At 38.1% G+C, this 14,361-nt stretch overlaps 1 non-coding gene across 1 annotated transcript; it reads left to right on the plus strand.

Moving 5' to 3' along the window:
* The first annotated feature begins 12,760 nt into the window (after positions 1-12,760).
* Positions 12,761-12,867, plus strand: LOC112181024. Its single transcript, XR_002928637.1, has one exon. It is a non-coding gene; the product is annotated as a small nucleolar RNA R71 (small nucleolar RNA).
* Positions 12,868-14,361: the final 1,494 nt, after the last annotated feature.

Below are 14,361 nucleotides of genomic sequence, written 5' to 3' on the forward strand. Positions count from 1 at the left end.
GCTTGCTTTGAGCGTATCAATGGTTTTTACCACTTTTTAGAACTAATTGCTACTTGTTTAACTTAGCGCCTTAACAAATAACAATTACTCTTGACAAATTAAGCAAACACACAAGAACTCTCACCATTATTTTAGCATGCAAACTTATGAACCTAACTCTGAAAATTACCTAAACACATAAAAGGGCACAAGATTGTAACATGCATCATAAAAGAATTTTCAAAATTAACTCAATAATAAACTGAAAATCTCAAAAATATTAATAAAAATATTCTGAAAATTTCGTGTCTCCAATTACACAACTCACAAATGCAAACCCACAAAATCGAAACAAAAATTGTAAGTAGAGTCATAGTTACACTTTGAAGCTTTCCTCAGCGGCTTGGCAACAAGGTGATGAACTCGTCTCCACGGAGACTTCGGAATTGGCCTTCGGTTTCTTCATAAAAAATGTTCCTCCATGAGTGTAGATCATCCTGGTAAAATTTCAGAGCTTAATTCTCGGTGGTGTGGCCGTAAATGCTGCCAGAATCATTACAACTCTGGTTTTCTAGTTTTCGTCTTTTAGTCAGAAACTTGGATCGATCTTTTGACAGTCTTCCACTCAGAACTAGCTCTTGAACTATTCATAAGAAATGATTCTTAGGATGTCTATAATGGATCTAAAAAGTTTCAACTCATTTGGAGTTCGTTTGCTCTGGATGCTGCCCCTCCTTCCTAGTCTAGCCTGCTTTCTCCTAGCCGGAGTAGGAAAACATGCTAAGGTTGACTTTTTAGTGCATTTCCATGCTTCTCCATTGTTTCCTAGCATGATAAGGAAAACATAATAAATAAACATAAATAAACACAAAGGTTAAGCAAAAGTGCAAGATTAGGGGAATAATTACTAGGTAATTATGGACCTAACACTTACTGAGACGGCCAGTGTGGGGGAGGACGAACACGAGAGGTACAAACCATTTTGGCATAAGCTACTCCCACATAATGGTTTAGGCTCATTTTATTGCACTTATGGATTCAAAACCCATCATGAACGTTGTCCCCTTCCTAGTCACCATCTCACATAGGCTATACTTACTTAGATAAGAAAAGGCCTTAGTGCAAGACATTTTTCAAGTGTTAATAAAAGCCGCCCTCAACCTTAAAAGACCTGAATCAGGTACTAATAAGGGGTTAAGGCTAATATCAACAAACGAGACTTCACCTATTCCATAATAGTTCATAATCCCTTACCAAAATCATACCTTAGTGGCGTTTTCATCACATGAAGACTTTTCAATCCCCGGCAACTGCGCCAAAAATTGATACATGCAAAAGCATTCGCCAATTTAAACCCTGAAAATGTCTAGCGTTAGTATATGATAAGCAAGGATCGTTCCAAACCGGGGATTGAGGGTGCTACATGTGAAACGAAATTTAAAGGAAGAATATACAAATTTACACAATTAGAAGAACATTTACAAGTTAAGTTAGAATTAAATTAGAAATCCATAAAACATTAAAGAAGGGGGGTTTTGAAGATCAAAATATAAATTTTCAGAAAACAATAAAGAATAAAATCATTTCTATACAAAGGTGGGAAAAGAAGAATTTTTGGAAAACAATTCATCAAGAACAATTCAAGAATGATTCATTCATGCATCCCTTAATCTTTATTAATAACCAAGAACGCCATCAACCAAGACACAAAGATCAAAGCAACCAATGTCCCTTTTAACTTTCTTTCTTATGTTAATCGAAATAACAAAGCATCAAATCGATTTATTTTGAAAACCCGAATACACACATACGTTGAAAATTCGTTTTCAAATCATTAAGTTCAAGAAAGAATTGATGATCATGCAAATCCAAGCACTCAAAGCAAGTCAAAACTTATCATCACATGCATAATCTGATTTCGACTCAAAGCAAGCCTTTACTACTTATTTCAAATTAGAGTTTATAAAGCATAAACCTAATTACTAGCAAGTTACATGCAATTCATCCTATTTGTTTGTCAAACCAAGTGAATCGTTAACATGTAATGAAGCATAAAATCAGATCATCATTCTTTTAATTCGGCAATTAATCAAGATCAAGAACACATAGACACATCAAACATGAAAAGAACATCTAAATTGAATCCCAAAACTCAGTTTGTCACATCATAATTTCAGTTTACACAACAGAAATTCCAAAGCAGAAATTCTAACTGCAAGAAAGCCAAAACCGTAAAAACTCATGAGAAGATGATGGTGTTAACAACCCTTGATCACATCCCAAGGTCCAAAGCAGCTCCAAGGTGTTGCACAAGTGTTGATCACAGCTAGGAAGATGGATGGTCAAGGCTTTGCTCCTTGAAGATTGCGAAACCTGAAGAACTAGAGAGAACAAGTGAGAATATGAAATTGTGGAGAAAATTGTTCACCCCTGGACGTCTAATACACTAGGTATATATAGAAGGACGTCCAAAGAACTCCCAATTCGTTTCTACTTGACTTCTCTTAGTTTGTGTTGATCTAGGACTTCTTTGACACAAAACAGATTTCCGGCAGAATTGACCTCAGTGCACTAAAATTAACATAACTTCTTCTATAAAATAGATATCTATGAGCTGTAAAAATTTATGGAAACTAGACATCTGTAGCTTTCCAACCATATAAAGATCATAATTTTCTGAGCTCTGAGCGATTTTTGACACTCCGTTGAAGTTGACTGATCTGCACAGGCAGATTTCCGAATCTGTAATGGATTTGACTTTTAAAGCATAACTTGTGTCCAACTGATACGTGCAAAAGCAATCGCCAATTTAAACCCTGAAAAATGTAGTTGTTAGTATAGAATAAGCAGGGATCGTTCTAAACCGGGGATTGAGGGTGCTAACATGTGAGAAACAATTTAAAGAGAAAGAATATACAAAAGTTACGAAATTAAAAGAACACTTTACAAATTTTACAAAAATTAGAATTTTACAAGTTACAAGCATGCATAAAATTAGAACAAACAAAAGTTAGAGAAAGAGCACATACATGTTACGAATTAGAAAACAAAGAATGAGAGAAAAACAAAATATACAAGTATATATATAGACATAGAATTCGAAAGAAACAAAGAAAACCAAGTTAGAATGGGTTTAGAAATCCTACTCCTACTTAAATACATTTTACAAATCCATATCACATTAGAAATCCATATACAACAAGGATTAAGATTACTTAATTAATAAGAAAACAAATTATTGACTAAGTCAAACACAAAATACTAAGTCAAAACTAACTCTAACTACTTTCCCTAAAATTTAGGAACCTATCCCTAAAAAATAGGAGCACATAACAAACACATAACAAACTCCTAAAAAACACTAAAACTAAAAACAAACACATATTTACTATTCACGGAGACACTATTCACGAATTAAAAACATTTATTTATTTTTTTTTAATTATTTTATTTTATTTTATATGAACATGCTACCTAAAAATTCTAAGTTAATTTCATTTATTTACACAAACAAGAAAAAGTAAAGATGGGGGGTTTTTAAAGATTGAAAACAGAAAATTTCCAGAAAATAAAGATTAAAATCGTTTCTATACAAAGGTGGGAAAAGAAGAATTTTTCGAAGAACACTTGTCAAGAACTCATCAAGATCAATATTTTCATGCATCCCTTAATCTTTTTAATTACCATGGAAAGCTATCAACCAAGAACACAAAGATCCAAGCAACCATTGTCCCCTTTTAACTTTCTTTCTTAAGTCAAATTGAAAATCAAGTCAATTTTATTTTGAAAAGTTCGATATCAATAATGAAAAATCCCGTTTTCAAATCATTAAGTTCAAGAAAGAATCAATAGACATGCAAATCCAAGGGCGTCAATACTCATCATCACATGCATAATCTGATTTTCGACTCAAAGCAAGCCTTTACTACTTATTCGAATTAGGTTTCACCAAGCATCAAACCTAATTACTAGCAAGTTACATGCAAGTCTTCCTTTTATGTTTGTCAGACCAAGTGAATCGTTAACATGTACTGAAGCACAAAAATCAGATTATCATTCCATATTCGGCAATTTATCAAGACAAAGGACACACAATCACATCAAACATTGACAAGAACATCAAAGATACATTCAAATATCAGTTTATCAACTCATGGTTTCGGTTTCACATAGAAAAGATTAAAAACAGAAAACATATCAAACAAGTTACAAAACCGAGAAACAAACATGATGAAGATGGTATGAACAACCCTTATTCACGTCCCAAGGTCCAAAGCAGCTCCTTAACACGGCAACAAGTGAAGATCACGGCAAAGGATGGAGGATGGCACGGCTAGAACTTGCAAGATGCGAAAACCTGAAACTTGAGAGCAAACCGGTGAGAAACGAAATTGTGGAGAAAAATTGTTAACCTTGAAACGTCTAATACACAAGGTATATATAGGAGAACGTCTCAATGCACTCCCAATTCGTTTCTACTTGGTTTCTCTTAGTTTGTATTGATTTAGGACTTCTTTCTCACGAAACAGATTTCCGGCAGGATTGACCTCAGTCCACTAAAACGGCCATAACTTTCTCTAGAAAATAGATATTGATGAGCTGTAAAAAGCTCTGGAAACTAGACATCTGTAGCTTTCCAACCATATAAAGATCATAATTTTCTGAGCTCTGAGCGATTTTTGACACTCCGTTGAAGTTAACTGATCTGCACAGGCAGATTTCCGAATCTGTATTGGATTTGACTTTTAATGCACAAGTTGAGTCCAATTCGGTTTTCCTTCACATCACATGCCTCCCACATGTCTTCCACGCCTATTCTGAAGTAGAAACGTCAAGAACCTTCAAGAACCCTCAAGAATCTCACGGCAACTCCAATCCTTACTCAACAAGAAGTCCAAATTCCACATTGCTTTGTAATTCGAATTCTTTGTTGCTTCCTTTTCCATGTGCACGGCATATGACCTTCTTGAGACTTCTAGATACTTCATGAACGTTCCAAAGCTCTCCTAGTGCGAGTAGAACTCCATATGCAAGTAGGTTTCCTAGTTGAATACTGCTTCCTCTTCCGAGATGCTTCCACACTCTTCCGGAACCTTCTTGAGTAATCCTTATCCAACAGGGATTCCTTGTCACACTAGGATTCCATATCTGAGTAGAATTGGGTTTCCCTGTCCAAGTAGAACTTCTAATTTCCGCGACTTAAGAGTTTGAATCCAAGTCAGCTTCTGATTCCTACTCCAACTAGGATTCCTTTTCCTAGTCAAACTGGGAGAACTTCCATTTCTTCATTTCTTCTCATTTCTGCGCCACTTGTGCCTTCCTTAGTCATTTTTGGACTTTGAGACTCCATTTACACCTGCAAAACACTAACTAAGTTAAATTGATCAGGATAAAGGAAATAACTTAGCAAAATATAGGGTTTAAACATTATAAACGTCGCATTTTATGCTCCTATCAAATTCCCCCACACTTAGCTTTTGCTAGTCCCTTAGCAAAATCAACATAACAAACCAAAAAGACTAAGACACAAGACTCAAGACAAGAAAAACGTTGACAACACTTAAACAAAAATCAAGACACAAACGTCACAAACAAAAGACACATACATATGACTTCTACGCCCTTTAACATATTGTCTCAGAAATCTCTTTCTTTCAAGTCACCAAGATTAGCACTTAACCAAGCATCACATCTTCAAGATATTCAAGAGCTAATTACAAATTATAATCCACATATAAGCATGTAAGACTTGGGGGTAAACAATGGTGATGGGTTCTTTAACATATTTCAAATAAATCATGATTCAAACCTCACATGGATATATCACTCTTTCTTCTCTCAGATTCAAGGCTCATGCTTAAAAGCTTATCACTCAAGTATATGTGAAAGAATAACAAGTAAATCACATATGTATAAGAAACGAAAGCACATATATTCATTTTTTTTTTCAAAAGATCTCATGAAAGATATCAACTACTTGCACAGATGAACCCAAGCCATAAGTTCAACAGTTATAACTCATCTCCACAGATCAAAGGCTGTCCCATCTTAAGGATCAAAGAGGTCTTACAATTAAGGTTGTAATGGGGCCAAGGCTTAAGGTTTAAAGAAACGAAGGGATAGGGAAATCACAAAGTATCCTAAAAACTTAGCAGAGCACTTGTTGATGTAGAGAGACTACTTTCCTCGAAATCCACCATGTATAGCAAAACGTCATGTATCCTCCAAGGCTTATAAAAGGGCCAAGTGTCATCATGTTGGGCCCAAACTTCATTCCAACCTTCTTTTGAACAAGTGTGAATTGGACAAAGACCAAATTCTTCAACAATGGGCCTTCAATTTAAAACAACTCCAAATCCACTAAGTATAGGGGACTAAAATCCATAGACTTAACACAATAACACACATATTTTCTTTTAATTGCCGAAATATTCCTTTATTATTTTTTTACGATTTTTTTTTCTTTTTTTTTTTCTTTTTCGGCAATTACAAACACAAATTCATATGGACAAGTCTACCCCCACACTTGAACTTCTTCATGTCTTCAAAAATCTTCCTTGACGCCAAAACTCCAAGCAAAGTCTCAAAAATATGCTCCACTAAGTCTTTAGAACAAAGGGTACGGATATAACTATACTAAGGTTAAGGGTTAAGGAGTTTTGAGGGTGATGAAAGAAAAGGCTCAATGTAGGCTCAAAATGGTTAAACTAGGGGAGTCCCACGACGGGCACAATTAGGGACACAAGCTATATTTGGCTATGGTGGTATAATCCTAAGTAAGTACCTTTATCCTTTCCAGAATCAGGGCCATATATTGATCATAAATGTCTCAACAAGCATAACAGTGAATTCTAGCATTCTCTAGTCCATCAAACTTAATCTATGGCAAGTAATCAATCAAGATGAAAGAATAATGAGATCAACAATATCTTCGCCAAGAAAATAAGAGTATTTTCATTTTTCCATTTAATCACTCAACAAAGAAAGGGCACATGGCTCAAATTCTCACAAGGGTTATCATGAATCATAACTTATCTTCCACATGTTCATATTCTGTACCAAAGTTACGTATGCACCATATCTACTACACATTCATATGCTTTTCATAAATCATGATTAACTAAAGAATATCATCAAACATTATCTCAATCTTGTGATCCTCTTTTAGCCTTAATTTCAGAGATATAAGCTCATCCTAGACAGTTAAAAGGGCATCCTAAGACTCAATCACAAAACAAAACAAAACAAACATATAAGTGACGCACAAACATGACAAAAACGTTTGGACTTAGGGTTATTTCCCTTCTTCTTTCGGTAACTCCTTTGGAACATGACCAGGTGAAGAGAGGAACGATTTTGGCGGAGCTCAGCTCACTTGATTGACAGGAGACGAGACCCTTTGTCAGCACTTCTCATATCCAAACTAGACCTTAGACATCACATCCCATTGGATGCGCCTACGATGAAGAAGATATTTACCCAAAAATCATTTTGACTCTAACAATAAACAAACAAGCAAAACACATAAGTATAAAACCGAAATAGTAAACACAAAACCTAAAATAAAAGTTAACGCAAATTTTTTTATTTTTCTGATTTTTCCGATTTTTTATTTTGTTTTCTTTTTATAACCACAAAACTAGCTCCTAAAACAAAGTGAAACGTTAAACCCTTCCCCCACACTTAAATCATGCATTGTCCTCAATGTATAAACAAGTATAAAGCATACAAAGCATCAATCAAGCATGGCATAAGAGTGAACGCAAAGAAACCTAAAACAAAGACAAAGTTTTCGAAAATAAAAAAAAAGAAGGGAAGAGTTCAAGAAAGCAAATCTGCGTTGATGACTCCTCCACAGCTACGGATGAAATGGGTTGCCTCCCATGCAGCGCTTAATGTTTAAAGTCTTTCAGCCTAGACTTGACTCATTCACTCCTTAGTTGGTGACGCCTTTTGGAGGGATAAATCCTCCACATTGTGCTCCACAAATGCCTCATAGTAAGGCTTAAGACGATGTCCATTCACTTTGAATTCCACTCCAGTTGTTCGACTCTTTATCTGTATAGCACCATGAGGAAAAACATTAGTAACAATAAAAGGACCAACCCATCTAGAACGTAACTTACCAGGAAAAAGTCTTAATCTAGAATGAAATAAAAGAACTTTTTGACCAACTACAAAGGTCTTTCCACGAATCATCTTATCATGAAAAGCCTTTGTCTTTTCCTTGTAAATCCGTGCACTATCATAGGCATCATTTCGAATTTCCTCAAGCTCATTGAGTTGCAACTTCCTATGAAGTCCAGCTTCATCCAAGTCCATGTTGAACGTCTTAACTGCCCACCAAGCTCGATGCTCTAATTCCACAGGTAAGTGGCACGCCTTCCCATACACCAAACGGAATGGAGACATCCCAATCGGTGTCTTGAAAGCCGTCCTATATGCCCAAAGAGCATCCTCCAAACGTTGACTCCAATCTTTCCTTGATGGCCCCACGGTTTTTTCAAGTATCCTCTTGATTTCCCTATTTGAAACCTCAGCTTGTCCACTTGTTTGAGGGTGATAGGGCGTTGAGACCCTATGATTCACATCGTACTTCCTAAGCAAAGCTTCAATGGTCTTATTGCAGAAGTGAGATCCTCCATCACTAATGATTGCTCTAGGCATGCCAAACCTACTAAAGATGTTAGACTTTATAAACTCTGCAACAACCTTAGAATCATTAGTCCTAGTGGCTTTCGCTTCCACCCACTTAGAAACATAATCAACAGCCAAGAGAATATAAAGAAATCCATTAGATGAAGGAAAAGGACCCATAAAATCGATACCCCAAACATCAAAAATTTCGACAATTAGTACAAAATTCAAAGGCATTTGATCTTTAGGTCCTAAATTTCCAGTTCTTTGGCATCTATCACATGTCACACAAAACTCATATGCATCTTTGAATAAAGTAGGCCAATAAAAACCAGATTCCAACACCTTCTTAGCAGTTCTATCAGAGCCAAAGTGACCACCACATTGTTTAGCATGACAAAACTCAAGTATAGCTTTTTGCTCATTATTAGGCACACATCTCCTTATTAATTGATCAGAACAGTATTTCCACAAATAAGGATCATCCCAAACATATTGCTTAGCTTTATTCTTAAGTAATTCACGTTGAGCATGCAACAAATCACTAGGGAACGTTTTAGACACCAAATAATTAACAATATCCGCATACCAAGGCTCACTTACCTGGATTCCGAAGAGTTGTTCATCCGGAAACATCTCCACGATAGGTATGGCGTCCTCCTCACTCACAAGTCTACTCAAGTGGTCTGCCACAACGTTGTCAGAGCCCTTCTTATCCTTGATCTCCACGTCAAACTCTTGAAGCAAGAGTATCCAACGAATTAGCCTAGGTTTTGCCTCCTTCTTTGACATTAGGTACCTTAAAGCTGCATGATCAGAATAAATAATAACTTTAGTACCCAATAAATAAGATCGAAATTTTTCTAAGGCAAAAACAACAGCTAAAAGTTCTTTTTCAGTTGTAGAGTAATTGAGTTGAGCATCGTTAAGGGTCCTGGACGCATAGTAGATGGCATAAGGCTTCTTGTCCTTCCTTTGGCCTAGCACGGCCCCAATGGCATAGTCTGAGGCGTCACACATTATCTCAAATGGAAGAGACCAATCTGGAGGATGCATGATGGGAGCAGACGTCAGAAGCTCCTTTAATGTGTTGAACGCAACCTTGCAATCCTCTTTGAATTCAAACGTCACTTCCTTTTGTAGAAGACGACATAGAGGCCTAGAAATCTTGGAGAAGTCCTTGATGAATCGCCTGTAGAAACCTGCATGTCCAAGAAAAGAGCGGACCTCCCTCACACTTGTGGGGTATGGTAAGTGCTTAACAAGATCTACTTTAGCTTTATCAACTTCTATTCCACGTTTAGAAACAATATGCCCTAAAACTATCCCTTGTTTCACCATAAAGTGACATTTTTCCCAATTAAGCACAAGATTAGTCTCTTCACAACGCCTAAGTATTAATTCTAAGTTATTTAAGCAATCATCAAAGTCTTTACCAAAAACCGAAAAGTCATCCATAAAAACTTCAATTATTCTCTCAATAAAATCAGAAAAAATACTTACCATGCATCTTTGAAACGTACCTGGAGCATTGCAAAGTCCAAAGGGCATCCTTCTGTAGGCAAACGTCCCAAAGGGGCAAGTGAATGTCGTTTTCTCTTGATCCTCATTAGCAATGGCGATTTGGTTGTACCCAGAATATCCATCCAAAAAGCAATAAAACTCATGGCCAGCTAACCTCTCAAGCATTTGATCAATGAATGGCAAAGGGAAATGATCCTTCCTAGTAGTGGCGTTGAGCTTCCTATAGTCTATACAAACCCGATGTCCAGTCACAGTTCTCTGAGGTACTAACTCATTCTCTGCATTCTTCACAACTGTGATCCCAGATTTCTTTGGCACAACTTGAACTGGTGAAACCCACTTAGAGTCTGAGATAGGGTAGATGACGCCACAGTCAAGAAGCTTAATGACTTCTTTCTTTACGACCTCCATCATAGGTGGGTTCAAACGTCTTTGAGCCTCCCTAGTTGGCTTGGCTCCCTCCTCAAGCAGAATTCGATGCACACAAGTAGTAGGGCTAATTCCCTTAATATCCGCTAAAGTCCAACCAATTGCAGTCTTGTGCTTCTTAAGCATCTCCACCAATCTATCCTCTTGGGTTGACGTTAAAGATGATGAAATGATGACAGGTAAAGTTTCGTTTTCTCCCAAGTAAGCATACTTCAAGTGATCGGGTAATTGCTTAAGTTCCAGAGTAGGTGCCTGAATCACTGAAGGTAAAGGTTTATTAGTAGAGGGAGAAATAAACACAGAAGAAACATTACCTAGCTCAAATGGTGTTGCCTCAAGAAAAGCAACATGTTCCATGATAGCATCACTATGAATAGCCGTGAGCTCCTCCTTAAGGATGGTAGAGTCATCCTTCATCACTCCAACGCCATGGGCGATGGTTGAACCCAAAGTATCCTCATTCATCATCTCCATGAATTTCTGCGCAAGTTCATCAAGTATATCAATAGAAAAACATGATGAAAAGTCAACCAAAGGATACCTCATTGCTTCAAAGATGTTGAAGCCAACAATTTCACCATCGAACTCCATTGTCAATGAGCCAGAATATACATCAATTTTAGTCCTAGCCGTCCTCATGAAGGGGCGGCCTAGCAACAATGGCGTTCCACTTTTAGGGGATTCCTCCATCTCTAGAACATAGAAGTCAGCTGGAAAGATTAGCTCACCAACCTGCACAAGTACATCTTCAACTAACCCCTTGGGGTATGCATTAGATCGATCTGCCAACTGAATAATAACATTATCATGCTTAAGTTCACCTAGACCTAGAGTTTCATAAACAGAATAAGGCATAACATTTATAGAAGCCCCTAAGTCTAGCATGGCATTTTCGAATCTACTTGTTCCAATAACACAAGGGATAGAGAAACTCCCTGGATCCTTACACTTTTCTGGCATTCTGCGTTGAAGCACAGCTGAGACATTCTCACTTACCTTCACCACTTCTTTCTCACGGTTTTGTCTCCTTGTGGTGCAAAGCTCCTTCAAGAATTTGGCATACTTAGGGATTTGCTTTATGGCCTCAAGGAGAGGAATATTGATTTGCACTTTCTTGAAGGTCTCCAAGATGGCCTTTTCGGCCTCATCCTTCTTGGATCTAGAATATCTGCTTGGGAAAGGCAAGGGAGAAGAAAATGGATTAGCAATAACCGAATTGAAAGAGTTAGAAACTTGTCCTTTAGGTTTCGGTTCTGCAGTAGGAGGTGTCACATGGGCCTTAGACGTTGCAGGGTCATCCTCCTCCTCTAAAATGGACGTTGAAATCTTTTTGGGAGGCGTTGGAGGATCTACAAGGGTCTTACCACTCCTTGTAGTCACGGCTTTGGCTTGCTCAAAGTGAGGATTTGGGATAGTGCCACTTGGAAGCTTTCCTTGCTCATGAAACTTACCCATAAACTCCACAACTTGACTCATTTGCTTCTTCATCTCACTAACATCCGTGGATATGGCATTGATCTGATTCCCATGATGAGTTTGACCTGCAATTAAAGCTTGAGTAGATTTGGTTAGAGTTCGGATCAATTCATCATTAGAAGAAGAAGAAGAAGCATTTGAATTATAATTCGAATTGAAAGGAGTAGGGTTAGGAGGTTGAGGCTTTTGATAAAAGCCTTGAGGACGTGGTTGGAAGCCTTGAGATGCACTTTGAACGTTCTCATTGTCCTTCCAACGAAAATTAGGGTGATCCCTCCATCCAGGATTGTAAGTATTCGAGTAAGGATCATTCCTAGGACGTTGGTACCCTTGTTGGAAACCTATGGCGTTAACACCTTCCTGTCCTCCACTTTCCATGAGTTGAGGGCATTGGTCAGACACATGCCCTTGCATTGAGCAAACTCCACACACCATGACTTGTCCATGTGATCCCTGGGACACAAGAGAAGTAAGTTTGTTAATTTTATCCTCCAGTTGAGCTAAAGTACTTACCTCATGGACCCTTTCACGTGTGGTGGTGGATTTGGGCCTAGAGCTTCCATATTGTTGTTGATTCAAGGCCCTATTCTCAATAAGGATCATTCCAGCCGCAGGCTCCTTGTCAACAAACGATCCACCAGAAGCTGCATCTAGCATGTCTCTTTCCAAGTTGGTGAGTCCATCATAAAAACAAGTGAGCAAGGTCTCATCCTTCATGCCATGTTGAGGGCATTGAGTGGTGAGAGACTTGAACCTTTCATAGTAATCTGCGTAGGACTCATCTTGCCCTTGTTGGATTCCACTTATCTTCTTCCTAAGCATGATGATGCGAGATGTAGGAAAATACTTCTCAAGAAACGCCTTCATCATATCAGCCCAAGATGTAATCCGTCCACTTGGCAACTCATAAAGCCATTGCTTTGCCTTGTCAGCCAACGAAAATGGGAAGGCCTTCAACTTCAAAATATGCTCATCAGCTCCTTGAGGCTTCATGCTAGTGCAGATGAACTGAAATTCCATCAAGTGGTTGTTGGGATCTTCCATAGAGAGTCCATGGAATGTAGGAAGACGATGAAGTAGCCCAGACTTCAATTCAAAATCAGCTGTTGCCCCCTCAGCTGCAGCAGGGTAGGTTATACAAGTTGGAACGCCACCAGGTGGGATCACAGATGTAGAGAGTTGCCTGATGGTGAGAGCCATTGGTGGTGGTGGTGGTTGAATGACTAAGAGTGCACGAGGTGATTGAGGTGGCGTTTGGTGAGGTGATGGAACAACTGAAGTGTCAGAAGCTTCTGATCCTCCCTCTACTCTATTCCCTTCACTATCTAATTGAAGCTCACGAAATTGAAGTGGAGTGGTAACTTGGATGTCAAAGAGATCCGAGTTTTTCTTAAGCTTTTCAATCCGTGCTTGAATGACGTGGAGGGGCGTTTTGGTGTACTTGGGTGGTTCAGACGATCCAGACATTCATTGATCTGTAGTAGAACAAAAGAATAAAGTTAGTAAGGTATAAACAAGACGTGGACCAAGGTACACACATTAAAACGTCACATATATGCAAATATACACATGGCCAACGAAAATTATATAGTGGTTAGTTACAATTTCTTACAACTTTCGAAATAATCAACTTTAATAAAAGAATTGTAAGTCAAAGTTTAGACGTGCGGCCCAGAGATTCTAATGTTAATACAAGTCTCCCCCCCTCTATCTTTTGGTAACTCTTTTCACACAGAGCCAGGTAGTAGAGGAACGATTTTGGCGGAGCTACTCCCACATAGTGGTTTTGGCTCTCTTGTAAGCACTTCTCGTATCCAATCAACCTAGACACCCTGTGTTACTAAGGTGCGCCGCAGAGATGAAAGGAGTTGCTTGACAAGTATTAATAAAAGAACTCTCACCTATTCCGTTATGACTCACATCCTTCTTACCAAAACCAATTCTTTCGAAAATTGTCTAAGTGTATGACTTCAATAAGACATAATGAACCATTGTTTTGGACGTGCGGCCCAAGTCCTTGCCTCTACACATATTTCTTCTCAAATCCTTTGGGCAACCTTACTGAAATGGCCAGTGCGGGGGAGGACGAACACGAGAGGTAGAAACCATTTTGGCACAAGCTACTCCCACATAGTGGTTTAGGCTCGTTTGATTGCACTTCTGGATTCAAAACCCATCATGGACATTGTCCCCTTCCTAGTCACCATTTCACATAGGCTATACTTACTTAGATAAGAAAAAGCCTAAGTGCAAGACATTTTTCAAGTGTTAATAAAAGCCGCCCTCAACCTTAAAAGACCTGAATCAGGTGCTAAA

Source organism: Rosa chinensis, chromosome 7 (assembly GCF_002994745.2).
Source record: "Rosa chinensis cultivar Old Blush chromosome 7, RchiOBHm-V2, whole genome shotgun sequence".
Classification (NCBI taxonomy): Eukaryota; Viridiplantae; Streptophyta; class Magnoliopsida; order Rosales; family Rosaceae; genus Rosa; species Rosa chinensis.